The sequence below is a fragment of the Natator depressus genome, chromosome 9 (assembly GCF_965152275.1).
Source record: "Natator depressus isolate rNatDep1 chromosome 9, rNatDep2.hap1, whole genome shotgun sequence".
Lineage (NCBI taxonomy): Eukaryota > Metazoa > Chordata > Testudines > Cheloniidae > Natator > Natator depressus.
This window is the reverse complement of record NC_134242.1, coordinates 28,052,754-28,066,103: the sequence shown is the minus strand read 5'-3', so window position 1 is coordinate 28,066,103 and position 13,350 is coordinate 28,052,754. Positions and strand designations below refer to the sequence as shown.

Here is a 13,350-nt window from a genome sequence, read left to right as displayed (position 1 = left end):
TCCCTTATTTCCATGCAACAAAGGTGGTCACTCTAGACAGGAAACCAATTCTTAGGGCACATTGGGCAATTAATTTTCCCTCTCCTTCAGTTTATATTCTCTTTCAATTTCTAATGCACCTGTCAAAGTGTCAAGGCACAAAACAAGATAATCGAAAATGAGTTACTGTGGTCCAGGAATGGACTTTGTTTTTTGTTTTTTTTTTTAAAACTCCCCTGTTTGGGTGAGTGTAACTCTAAGCGCTCTTTAATTAGTTTTCCACAAATATGCTGCAATAGTCATCTAACATTTGCTGTTAATATTTTTGCCATTGTTAACTAGAATAATCATAGAAAGTGAACACAGGCAGAGGGAATTCATTTAAAACTTCAAACCAAAATTCACACAAATTTTAACTGAAGCATTTACCCAACTCTGCTTGCTACCGATTCCCCAAGCAGGCTTCAAAGAGATGATTAAAGTAAGCCAGATTAGACTCTAGGAAAATATCCTCATATCAATCTTTAATACACTTAAAAATTGCATGCAGTGCTTGTACACTGTCTTTGAAGAATGAGACCTTTGATATAAATTATACAGTGTTTAACATCTCCGAGTCCTTTGGTAGAAACAGAACATGAAGCTGATCTGAAACAGGCTGATGGCTGATCAGTCAGCACTGGGATAAAGCACATAGATCAGCAAGGCCTCTGCTCTGCTGTGCTGTGTGTTTTCATGGCCTGTCCAGAGGATACTGAAATGAAAGGCTCTTAAATAAGCAGTGAATCCTTCTGATGTTCTGCCACACATCCCAAAGGACTTACATTACTTACATCCTGCACGTGTCATGGAGGCTGCATGAACCCACCCATTACTTCAAAGGAGCACAAGAGGTCCCCAGTGTCTGCTGCAGTAGCAAGGGCAGGAATGATCATGTGGTACGGCTGTTTTCTCGGGGCGAGGCAGTTCAGGTGACTGGGAGATAGTGAGAAATTGAATTCTCTATTCTAGAAAACAAATACAAACCCTTACTAATAGAATAAACCCCCTGGGATTGCCAAACACAATTCATCTGGCTGGACAAGAACCACGCAGCCTAAAGTAAGCATGCACAATAGTTACTAACTTTTCCAGTTGTTGGCCAGCTAGTCCATTGACTGACATCACACGTGGCATCACCAACATGTACCCAAAGCTGGGCAGCAGTGAGAGCAGCTCACAAAAGCTATTCCTATGCAAGACGTGGAGCACTCAAGTAGGCTCTTGGATATAGGCAGGTGATGAGACTATACACAAACAAGCCCGCCCATGCACTCCTGGGGAAATGGCCTGAGCATGATCATACTAAAAACAGTGAACAGCTCTCAAATGGCAGCATTTTAATAGTGACCACTGTAAAACTGTTTGGGCCTAGCATCATGCCTCCAAAGTGTGGGGTCCATTTCTGGGCCTCATCACTGAAGTCAGTGACTGTCTGTGGAGCTCCTGCTCCCCTCTATGGGTAAGTTTGGCCTGGGGACACAGTCAGGAAAAGTTCTAAGGGAGTGTGGGTTGGGGAAGGAGCAGACATGCTAAACAATGACCCAATACTTGCAATTTGCAACAATGGTCACATGCAGTCTGTTCCCGGTCCCACCTTTCCACTCCAATCAGCAGAAACTATATAATGTGTCTCACACCCACACAATATGCATTCTGCCAGCTGCCAGACATAAAACCAACACATCTGTGCAGGATACAACACAGTACAATGGCAACACAGCCCCTCTGCAAGCATGTACTCAAAGCTTAATACCTGTCTACTCAGTATACTGTATATTTTGTTCAAAGGGTGAAAGTGACAATATTGTGCTGAGTGACCTGAATAAGACTAGCTAAGGAGACTATATTTTCTTGCTGTGTGGTTTAGTACTGTTTCTGCTATGTTGGAGCATCCTGCCTGTCCAGCATCTGTCAAATGTATTCGGGAGTTTACCATTCTTATGATGGAAGCCATGTGCAGCTGTTGTAAGTGTTCCAGATGTGTACATTCCAAAACACGTCTCTGCTTGTGGAGAGTGTCTGTATACTGAAGCGCTTACAATGAGTGTATTCAAAATCTGCTATACAGTTCTGACTCCCCCAGCTGTATCATGACAGCAGAGCTTAGCTGAATAGTCTATGGTTGAACAGGTGTTGCTGATTTAATGATCAGTGCATGCATGAAGTAGGACCAGCCATCAGTACAATCCCCTCATGACCAACGTCAACTACTCCCGTAAACCTGCATGCTTGTGCATATCCTTCCATCTATATAATGTATGGGGTATGTTTGATTTTCTGTATTGCATAACCACAATGTTCTGTTCTTTTCTATTCACTGGGCTCTTTTTCTCTGTCTACTCCCCTTTTATATAACTTGGGACCACTTCCCCACAAAAGTTACCCTCATTTTCTTTCCCTCTTTCACCTGTCATCCCTGTGCAGCAACTGCATTCTTTGAAGGGAGGAAGCAGATATACTTAAGGATATCTTGCATTTCATAGGGCATGCACATGGTACGCAGGGCAGCTCACAATTGTGTTTCGTATGACAAACCCGATACAGTATGTTACAAAGTGTGAAAGTAAAAGAAAGTGAAAGAAGGCAATAAATAAAAATACCATACCCAAATGAGGTAAGACAGAACAAGGCAGAGAATCTGAAGACTGATAAAAACAAGAAGAAAAAGACACACGTAGAACAGTTAGTGCCAACATAGTCAATTCAAGAAAAATATATAAGTAGTTCCATGCCAAGAAACAAGTGTATTACAAATGCCTTGGAGATCACAGATTCAGTCTTGGGGTACAATTTTCAGAAGTGCCTATGTCACTGAGGGTATGTCTACACTACGAAATTAGGTCGAATTTATAGAAGTCATTTTTTTAGAAATCGTTTTTATATAGTCGATTGTGTGTGTCCCCACACAAAATGCTCTAAGTGCATTAAGTGCATTAACTCGGCAGAGTGCTTCCACAGTACCGAGGCTAGCGTGGACTTCCAGAGTGTTGCACTGTGGGTAGATATCCCACAGTTCCCGCAGTCACCGCTGCCCATTGGAATTCTGAGATCCCAATGCCTGATGAGGCAAAAACATTGTCGCGGGAGGTTCTGGATACATGTCATCATGCCCTCTGTGAAAGCAACGGCAGACAATCGTTTCGCGCCTTTTTTCCTGAGTTACCTGTGCAGACGCCAGAGCACGGCAAGCATGGAGCCCGCTCAGCTCACTGTCACCGTATGTCTCCTGGCTGCTGGCAGACGCGATACTGCATTGCTACACAGCAGCAGCAACCCATTGCCTTGTGGCAGCAGACGGTACAATAGGCCTGAAAACCATCCTCATCATGTCCGAGGTGCTCCTGGCCGCCTCGATAAGGTCGGTCAGGAGCGCCTAGGCAGATATGGGTGCAGAGACTAAATTAGGAGTGACTCGACCAGGTCATTCTCTTTAGTCCTGCAGGCAGACCTATTGTACCATCTTCTGCTGAGCAGGCAGGAGATGAGGATGGCTAGCAGTCCTTCTGCACCGTCTGCTGCCAGCCAAAGATGTAAAAGATAGATGGAGTGAATCAAAACAAGAAATAGACCAGATCTGTTTGGTATTCATTTGCTCCCCCTTCCTTCCTCCCTCCATGAAGTCCTGCCTGAAATACCAGAGGGAGGGATAGCTTAGTGGGTTGAGCATTGGCCTGCTAAACCCAGGGTTTTGAGCTCAATCCTTGAGGGGGCCATTCTGTGTGACAGTTGTTTTTGTTTCTCCTTGATGTAAAGCCAGCCCCTTTGTTGATTTTAATTCCCTGTAAGCCAACCCTGTAAGCCATGTCATCAGTCGCCCCTCCCTCCATCAGAGCAACGGCAGACAATCGTTCCACGCCTTTTTTCTGTGCAGATGCCATACCACGGCAAGCATGGAGGCCGGTCAGCTCACTTTGGCAATTAGGAACACATTTAACACCACGCGCATTATCCAGCAGTATATGCAGCACCAGAACCTGGCAAAGCGAAACCGGGCGAGTAGGCGATGTCAGCGCGGTGACAAGAGTGATGAGGTCATGGACACAGACTTCTCTCAAAGCATGGGCCCTGGCAATGCGGGCATCATGGTGCTAATGGGGCAGGTTCATGCCATGGAACGCCGATTCTGGGCCCGGGAAAGAAGCACAGACTGGTGGGACCGCATAGTGTTGCAGGTCTGGGACGATTCCCAGTGGCTGCGAAACTTTCACATGCATAAGGGCACTTTCATGGAACTTTGTGACTTGCTTTCCCCTGCCCTGAAGCGCATGAATACCAAGATGAGAGCAGCCCTCACAGTTGAGAAGCGAGTGGCAATAGCCCTGTGGAAGCTTGCAATGCCAGACAGCTACCGGTCAGTTGGGAATCAATTTGGAGTGGGCAAATCTACTGTGGGGGCTGCCGTGATGCAAGTAGCCAATGCAATCAAAGATCTGCTGATATCCAGGGTAGTGACCCTGGGAAATGTGCAAGTCATAGTGGATGGCTTTGCTGCAATGGGATTCCTAACTGTGGTGGGGCCATAGACGGAATCCATATCCCTATCTTGGCACCGGAGCACCAAGCCGGCGAGTACATAAACCGCAAGGGGTACTTTTCAATAGTGCTGCAAGCACTGGTGGATCACAAGGGACGTTTCACCAACATCAACGTGGGATGGCCGGGAAAGGTACATGACGCTCGCATCTTCAGGAACTCTTGTCTGTTTCAAAAGCTGCAGGAAGGGACTTTATTCCCAGACCAGAAAATAACCGTTGGGGATGTTGTGTTGGATCATATTAAAGAAGTTCTGTATTAAAATCACAAATGAGTTTGATTATCCATAGTTTAAATTCCAGGGTATTACTAATTAAGAGGTCTCTTGGTTTTTGGTACTGTTTCTCTCCCTCTATGTGTGAAACTTGCAAGCTGCTAATTGTGTTAGTACATTCTAAGACAGAGTCTGTTCTCAAAGCAATTCACAGAGAGAGAGACTCAAAGCAATACTCTGTAACAACAGAAACAGCACCCAGAGACTCCCCGCCCTTTTGTTGTATTAACAATTGTGATTAAAATAGAGATAGAGGATGTATGTGGATGGATGCTTGGTGTGGATAATAACTGAATGATCAGGGAGGTGCCAGCCTAAGAATCTAGTGTCCATCGGCTGAAGAAGGCGTCAAGTGGAAATAACCAGAGGACCCCCAGAGGGCAGACTGGAATCCACCCAACAGCCTCAAGAATGGGAGAACCAAAGAACAAGATAACATCTAGCAGCAGGGAGCCGTCAGGAATGTGCCATCTGCTGATTGATTCAGCAACAGCATGATGAAGCAATTCCCATAGACTGGCATAGGAAGAAATTCTTATAAAAATAGACTCTAAAAAGTCAGAACTTTGGGGTCTGATTCTGCAAACCAACTTCCAGGAGCATCAGATGAGCATCTGACAAGGCCCTGCTCCCTCCTCATGTCCAGGCCACCTGGCCAGTGGCTTGGCATGAGCAACTCTAAGGCTGGTAACTATGATAACAACCTTGCAGAACCTGTGTGTGTGTGTAAATGTGTGTGTGTGTGTGTGTGAGAATGTGTGAATAAATATGAGATTGAATGGAATGTTATAGCTATAACTAACTGCTTACTATGATAACAACCTTGCAGAACCTGTGTGTGTGTGTGTGTGTGTGTGTGTGTATGAATGAATGTGTGAATAAAGATGAGATTGAATGGAATGTTATAGCTGTAACTAACTGCTTACTATGATTCTTTCTGTATTCACAATAAATGTGGTATTTTGCCTTTTTCCCTTTAATAGAGCCTGCTGGTTTTTAATTTATTGGTATAACAGTTGAAATTCCTATAGTTATCCTTGGGGACCCAGCCTACCCCTTAATGCCACGGCTCATGAAGCCATACACAGGCAGGCTGGACAGTAGTCAGGAGCTGTTCAACTACAGGCTGAGCAAGTGCAGAATGGTGGTAGAATGTGCATTTGGACGTTTAAAAGCGCACTGCCGCAGTTTACTGACTCAGTTAGACCTCAGTGAAGCCAATATTCCCACTGTTATTACTGCTTGCTGTGCGCACCACAATATCTGTGAGAGTAAGGGGGAGACGTTTATGGCGGGGTAGGAGGTTGAGGCAAATCGCCTGGCCGCTGATTACGCACAGCCAGACACCAGGGCGGTTAGAAGAGCACAGGAGGGTGCGGTGCGCATCAGATAAGCTTTGAAAACCAGTTTCATGACTGGCCAGGCTACGGTGTGAAAGTTCTGTTTGTTTCTCCATGATGAAACCCTCCACCCCTTGGTTCACTCTACTTCCCTGTAAGCTAACCACCCTCTCCTCCTCCCTTCGATCACCGCTTGCAGAGGCAATAAAGTCATTGTTGCTTCACATTCATGCATTCTTTATTAATTCATCACACAAATAGGGGGATAACTGCCAACGTAGCCCGGGAGGGGTGGTGGAGGAGGGAAGGACAAGGCCACACAGCACTTGAAAAGTTTAAAACTTTAAAACTTATTGAATGCCAGCCTTCTGTTGCTTGGTCAATCCTCTGGGGTGGAGTGGCTGGGTGGCCGGAGGCCCCCCCACTGCGTTCTTGAGTGTCTGGGTGAGGAAGCTATGGAACTTGGGGAGGAGGGCGGTTGGTTACACAGGGGCTGTAGCGGCGGTCTGTGCTCTTGCTGCCTTTCCTGCAGCTCAACCATATGCTGGAGCATATTAGTTTGATCCTCCAGCAGCCTCAGCATTGAATCCTGCCTCCTCTCATCACGCTGCCACCACCTTTCAGCTTCAGCCCGCCACTTACTCTCCTCAGCCCACCACCTCTCCTCCCGGTCATTTTGTGCTTTCCTGCAGTCTGACATTGTCTGCCTCCACGCATTTGTCTGTGCTGTGTCAGTGTGGGAGGACAGCATGAGCTCAGAGAACATTTCATCGTGAGTGCGTTTTTTTTGCCTTCTTATCTTCACTAGCCTCTGGGAAGAAGAAGATCCTGTGATCCTTGAAACACATGCAGCTGGTGGAGGAAAAAAAGGGACAGTGGTATTTAAAAAGACACATTTTATAGAACAGTGGGTACACTCTTCACGGTAAACCTTGCTGTTAACATTACATACACAGCACATGTGCTTTCGTTCCAAGGTCGCATTTTGCCTCCCCCCACCACGTGGCTAGCCCCTCCGCCCTCCCCGCTCCCCATGGCTAACAGCAGGGAACATTTCTGTTCAGCTACAGGCAAACAGCCCAGCAGGAAGGGCCTCTGAATGTCCCCTTAAGAAAAGCACCCTATTTCAACCAGGTGACCATAAATTCTATCACTCTCCTGAGGATAACACAGAGAGATAAAGAATGACGTTGTTTGAATGTCAGCAAACATACACTGCAATGCTTTGTTCTACAATAAAAAGAAAAGGAGTACTTGTGGCACCTTAGAGACTAACCAATTTATTTGAGCATGAGCTTTTGTGAGCTACAGCTCACTTCATCGGATGCTGTAGCTCACGAAAGCTCATGCTCAAATAAATTGGTTAGTCTCTAAGGTGCCACAAGTACTCCTTTTCTTTTTGCGAATACAGACTAACACGGCTGTTACTCTGAAACTTGTTCTACAATGATTCCCAAGTACATACTACTGGCCTGGTGTGGTAAAGTGTCCTACCATGGTGAACGGAATAAGGCTGCCCTCCCCAGAAACCTTTTGCAAAGGCTTTGGGAGTACATCCAGGAGAGCTGCAAATGCCAGGGCAAATTAATCATTAAACATGCTTGCTTTTAAACCATGTATAGTATTTTAAAAGGTACACTCACCAGAGGTCCCTTCTCCGCCTGGCGGGTCCAGGAGGCAACCTTGGGTGAGTTCGGGGGGTACTGGCTCCAGGTCCAGAGTGAGAAACAGTTCCTGGCTGTCGGGAAAACCGGTTTCTCCGCTTGCTTGCTGTGAGCTATCTACAACTTCATCATCATCATCTTCCTCGTCCCCAAAACCTGCTTCCGTGTTGCCTCCATCTCCATTGAAGGAGTCAAACAACACGGCTGGGGTAATGGTGGCTGAACCCCCTAAAATGGCATGCAGCTCATCATAGAAGCAGCATGTTTGGGGCTCTGAGCTGGAGTGGCCGTTTGCCTCTCTGGTTTTCTGGTAGGCTTGCCTCAGCTCCTTAAGTTTCACGCGGCACTGCTTCGGGTCCCTGTTATAGTCTCTGTCCTTCATGCCCTGGGAGATTTTGACAAATGTTTTGGCATTTCGAAAACTGGAACAGAGTTCTGATAGCACGGATTCCTCTCTGCATCAGCGATCAGATCCCGTACCTCCCATTCGGTCCATGCTGGAGCTCTTTTGCGATTCTGGGACTCCATCATGGTCATCTCTGCTGATGAGCTCTGCGTGGTCACCTCTGCCGATGAGCTCTGCACTCACCTGCAGCTTGCCACGTTGGCCAAACAGGAAATTGAAATTCAAAAGTTTGCGGGCCTTTTCCTGTCTACCTGGCCAGTGCATTTGAGTTGAGAGTGCTGTCCAGAGCGGTCACAATGGAGCACTCTGGGATAGCTCCCGGAGGCCAATACCATCTAATTGCGTCCACAGTACCCCAAATTCGACCCAGCAAGGCCGATTTCAGTGATAATCCCCTTGTCGGGGGTGGAGTAAGGAAATCTATTTTAAGAGCCCTTTAAGTTGAAAAAAAGGGCTTCGTCGTGTGGACGGGTGCAGGGTTAAATCGATTTAACGCTGCTAAATTCGACCTCAACTCCTAGTGTAGACCAGGGCTTAGGGACTCAAGTCCCATTTTCAAAAGTGACTTAAGCCTTAGAAGCCTAAGACTCCTTGAAAGTTAACAGGACTGAGGCTCCTATGTGCCTAAGTCACTTCTTAAAATGAAACTTAGACTCATAAGTCACTTAGACACTGAAAATATTGCCCTTAGTCTCTATTTATTTTTAACATGATAAAACTGACCATTTTATGATATTCAAGTGAGAGTTCAATCCAACCATTAAAAGCCAAATGGTTCTTTAAGTATTATTCTTTAATTCTAGTGTGCTAGGTAAGGAAGGTGGGGTGGAATACGGCAAGGGAATGTGGGAGTGAGGAGAGGGGCATGGGGTACTGGGGGAGGAGGGTGAGATGGGGAAGAAAAGAGGATAGGGGAATCGCGGGGGAAAGCGGGAGCCCGGCATCTTCCTGGCAGCAGCTGGGGCTCCCCTGTTAAGGAGGCCCATCGAACTGGAGCCAAAAATCAGACACCTGGCAACACTAGCTGGATCCCCCGGGGTTAACCCCAACCACTTTCACCTGGATCCCTGGCAGAGACCCATTGCCCCTGCACCTGGAACGCCCTTGCCCCCATGACCCCTGGTGCATCTGGATCTCCCACTGAGCCGCCCGCACCCAGCTTGCTCCACACAAAGAACTCTCACCCCACACCTGGATCCCCCCACACTAATCCTCTCCATACTTGGATCCTTGGAGCCTGCCCACCCAAACCTGGTGCACCTGGTGCAGAGGGGAAGGGCTCCTGGGTGTTTCTGGGGCAGGCCCAGCCCTTCCACTGTGTCAGGGTCAGGTGCAGCCTCCCTGTCAAGTCCCTGTACTGGTGGTGGCTTCAGGGTGATCTCCCACCTCAATGCAGCCAGTGGCCTGTGCGTCCCCACTGCCATATTGGAGCCACGTTTATTTATTGACAAAATTGCAATGCATATTGTGTGCATAATTTTTATTTTTTTGGCGCAGAATTCCCTCAGGAGTGTATAGGGTATGAAAGGTACTTTAGACAGCAAATTCTCAAAAACAAAACTTATGAAATAACCTCCATCTCTCAATAGTCTTGGCAATATTCACATATATTTATAATTCATAATCTCCAAATTATTAATTTTTGAACTGCCACTTCTAGTCTTTACTTCTGTTTAATGCATATTACTTAGTGTGATGTGGCTTAGCCATTTTGCTAGAGAAAAGAACAAGATATTTCTACATATTTTATCTAGGTATAACACTTACAACCAGCGATGAGCTGCCAAAATCTTAACAATGGGTTCCCTCCTCACCCCACGAGGGGGTCGTTGCCCACCCCCGCCCCCCAGGACTCCTGCTCCATCCAACCCCGTGTTCCTTGACGCCCCCCCCAGGACCCCTGCCCTATCCACCCCCCTCCCCTGTCCCCTGACTGCCCCCAGAACCGGGCAGGAGGGTCTTGTGGGCCACCGTAGTGGGTGCCCACCCCGCCCCGCCCCTAAGAGCCAGAGGGACCTGCCGGGGGGGCGAGGTGGGGAGTCCCGGAGGTGCTTACCTGGGGCAGCTCCCAGGAAGCATCCAGCAGGTCCCTCTGGCTCCTAGGGGCGGGGGAGCATAGCTAGGGGGGAGCAGGGGGAGTGGCCGCTCCCGCACTGATCACATCAAAAGTGGTGCCTTAGGCACTGACTCCCTGGGTGCTCCAGGGCTGGAGCACCCACGGGGAAAATTTGGTGGGTGCAGAGCACCCACCGGCAGCTCCCCACCCCGCGCCCAGCCCCAGATTGCCTCATCTCCATTCCATCTCCGCCCCTGAACACACCGCCCCACTCTGCTTCTCCGCCCCCTCCCCTGGCTTCCCGCGAATCAGCTGTTCAGCGGGAAGCCTGGGAGGGCTGAGAAGCAGGCGGTGGCTTCACACTCAGGCCGAGGGTGGCGGAGGTGAGCTGGGGCAGGGAGCGATTCCCCTGTGTGCCCCCCTCTACCCCCGGGTTACCTGCTGTGGCGCGGGTGGCCCTCCTCGCGCCCCTCCCCCCCACCCCAGCTCACCTCCGCCTCCCTGGGCCTGAGCGGGAAGCTGCGGCCTGCTTCTCAGCCTGCCCCAGCTTCCCGCGCGAACAGCTGATTCGCGGGAAGCCTGGGGGGGCAGAGAAGCAGAGCGGGGCAGCACGTTCAGGGGAGAGGCAGAGGCGGAGCAGAGGTGAGCTGGGGCCGGGGGTGGGGCGGAGAGCTACACCCACCCGCCAAATTTTCCCCTTGGGTGCGCCAGGGCTGGAGCACCCATGGAGTCAGCGCCTAAGGCACCACTTTTGACGGGTTAAATTTAGAAGCCCTTTTAAAACCGGTTGTCCCTCGCGGAACAACCGGTTCTAAAAGGGCTTCTAAATTTAACAACCGATTCTAGCGAACCAGCTCCAACTCACCACTGCTTACAATCTATTATGGTTCTCTCATGTGCCAAAGACTTTTTATAATACAAATTCAAATGAAAATGTACACTCTAAAAATATAAAATTTGAATGTATCACAAATGTATACCAATTTTTCTTGGCTGTGGGGGATAAAATAAAATTTGAAAATATGAATTTTGCAATTCCATATCCATAGTTACTTATAGCTAATATTAACTGGCCAAAAATAAATTAGCAAAGGCTAACTCATTTTCACTGCCCAAGAAATGATCCAAGGAAGAATGTATGTAGTTGTTTACGTAGGAGAGTATTGAAAAATCTATATGGGTCCCTTTGTTCTCCATCTACTAAAAACTGACTGGACATGTCATTATGGTGACCTGCTGACCATGGCTGTTTATGCTATTAACAGCAAGTGTCGGGCAAGTCTGAGCTTGAAGCATCAAACTTTGTTTATAAAGAATTTATCATGCAAACTTGGTATAAAGCCAAAGAAATACCTATGAAGATTTGTTTATTTGTTTTTTTAAACACTGGTCAACTCATTTCACAGTCTGATCTAAATTAATAAGAAAATATACATTAAGAAATGTAAGTTTAGGATACTGTATAGCAAAGCACTCTAACTGCTTTTTTGGAGAGTTTTCATGCAGACTAAAACAAGTTATGTTTGGAAAAAATTTCTCACTTGTAAAGTAAATCCACAGCCACCTGGTTCCAGTCCTATGCCAAAGCCCATATAGTTGCTATTGATGAAAGAACTGGCATTGCCTTGAGCATCGACAACAGTGAAGTAAACTGTGTCACTTCCTACTGGTAGCAAGTTTCCTTTATTATAGTTGTCACTGACTCTAAAACAGCGAACATAAAAATCATTAGCGTGCAACAAAAATCATTATTTTATGGCCCAATTTAAATTGCATAGTAAGGTGTTGCTCACCTTACTCCTACAAGTAATCCTAGTTGAAGTCAATGGGAATATTCCTATAAGTATGATGAGCAGCATTTGGCCCTGAATTTTTTGGGGTGGGTTTTGTTTATTAAAACAAAGGGCCAGATTCTGGTCTCTACTTGTATAATCTGGATTAACTCCAAAGACAGTAGAGTATAACGAAGATCAGAATCTGCCCGCAAAGGGACATCATGTAAAATTCAACTGATATCATTGAAAGATAAGGCCCAGGAAGGATCCAAAGTCTGTAGTCCTTTTATGACCGGGTAATGCCTAGATCAATAAGTGGTTTCTATTGTATATCGTATGTTTGGTTAAGTACAAACATAGTACTGCCAACAAATTTAAGTAAACACTCTTATCTAAAGTACACAAAAGCAGGCTAGCACGGGTTGGTACTTAAAAAAAAAATCACATTTAGAAATACCCTGTTTTAGTCACTGTTCTCTTGAATTTTGAGACCTGTCATAAGAGTCTTTCACGCAGTTCATGCAGGTCATTACTTTAAGAAATATATTTAAAATATCCTTTAAAACCACCCTCAATCCCCTGGCTTTGCTATCAACTAATGGAATTATTTCTCACACATTTCAACTAGAAAGAGGGACATAACAGGGTTGTTCCCTCGTCCCTCCTTTTTAATGTCTCACTTGAACCACTGGCAATAGACATATGTCAGCACTCAGCTATTGAAGGTGTAACTATAAAGAGGAAAAAAATACAAAATCAGTTTATATGCTGATGACATTTTTGTACTATTGAAGAATCCATCCTCATCTATCCCATCATTATTGAATCTAAGTTGACATTTTTTGAAAGATCTCTGGTTTTTGCATGAACTGGAATAAATCACAAACAATGAAAATATCCAAAGACCAGCTCCTTCTCAGTTTCAGCATTTTCCATTTCAAATATACAAGGCAATATGCAAGGTGCTAATATCTGTCCTAATCGTCCCAAAATTGTTTTTAGAAATATGAACTATATATAGAAAGAAGTTTCTAAGGATGTAGAGAGGTGGTGTCTCCTCCCACTATGCTTTCTAGGGAGAATAGAAATAGCCAAAATTGATATCTGCCCAAGAATGACTTGTGTCATTAGTCTATTGCCTTTCAAGGTCTCTCTTTTTCTCTTTGCTCAAATAAATAGGCAAGACCATTAAAAAATCCTGGGCAACTGGAAGTAGGGGGTTCCCAGATTTGTTTCTATATTATCTAGCATTCTAAATGCATCCCATTGTAAGGTGGTTCC

The 13,350-nt window shown here is 46.3% G+C and overlaps 1 pseudogene; it reads right to left on the bottom strand.

Moving 5' to 3' along the window:
• Nucleotides 1–58: 58 nt before the first annotated feature.
• The window catches only part of LOC141993698 (glutathione hydrolase-like YwrD proenzyme), a 39,637-nt pseudogene continuing 26,345 nt past the window's right edge, over nucleotides 59–13,350 (bottom strand).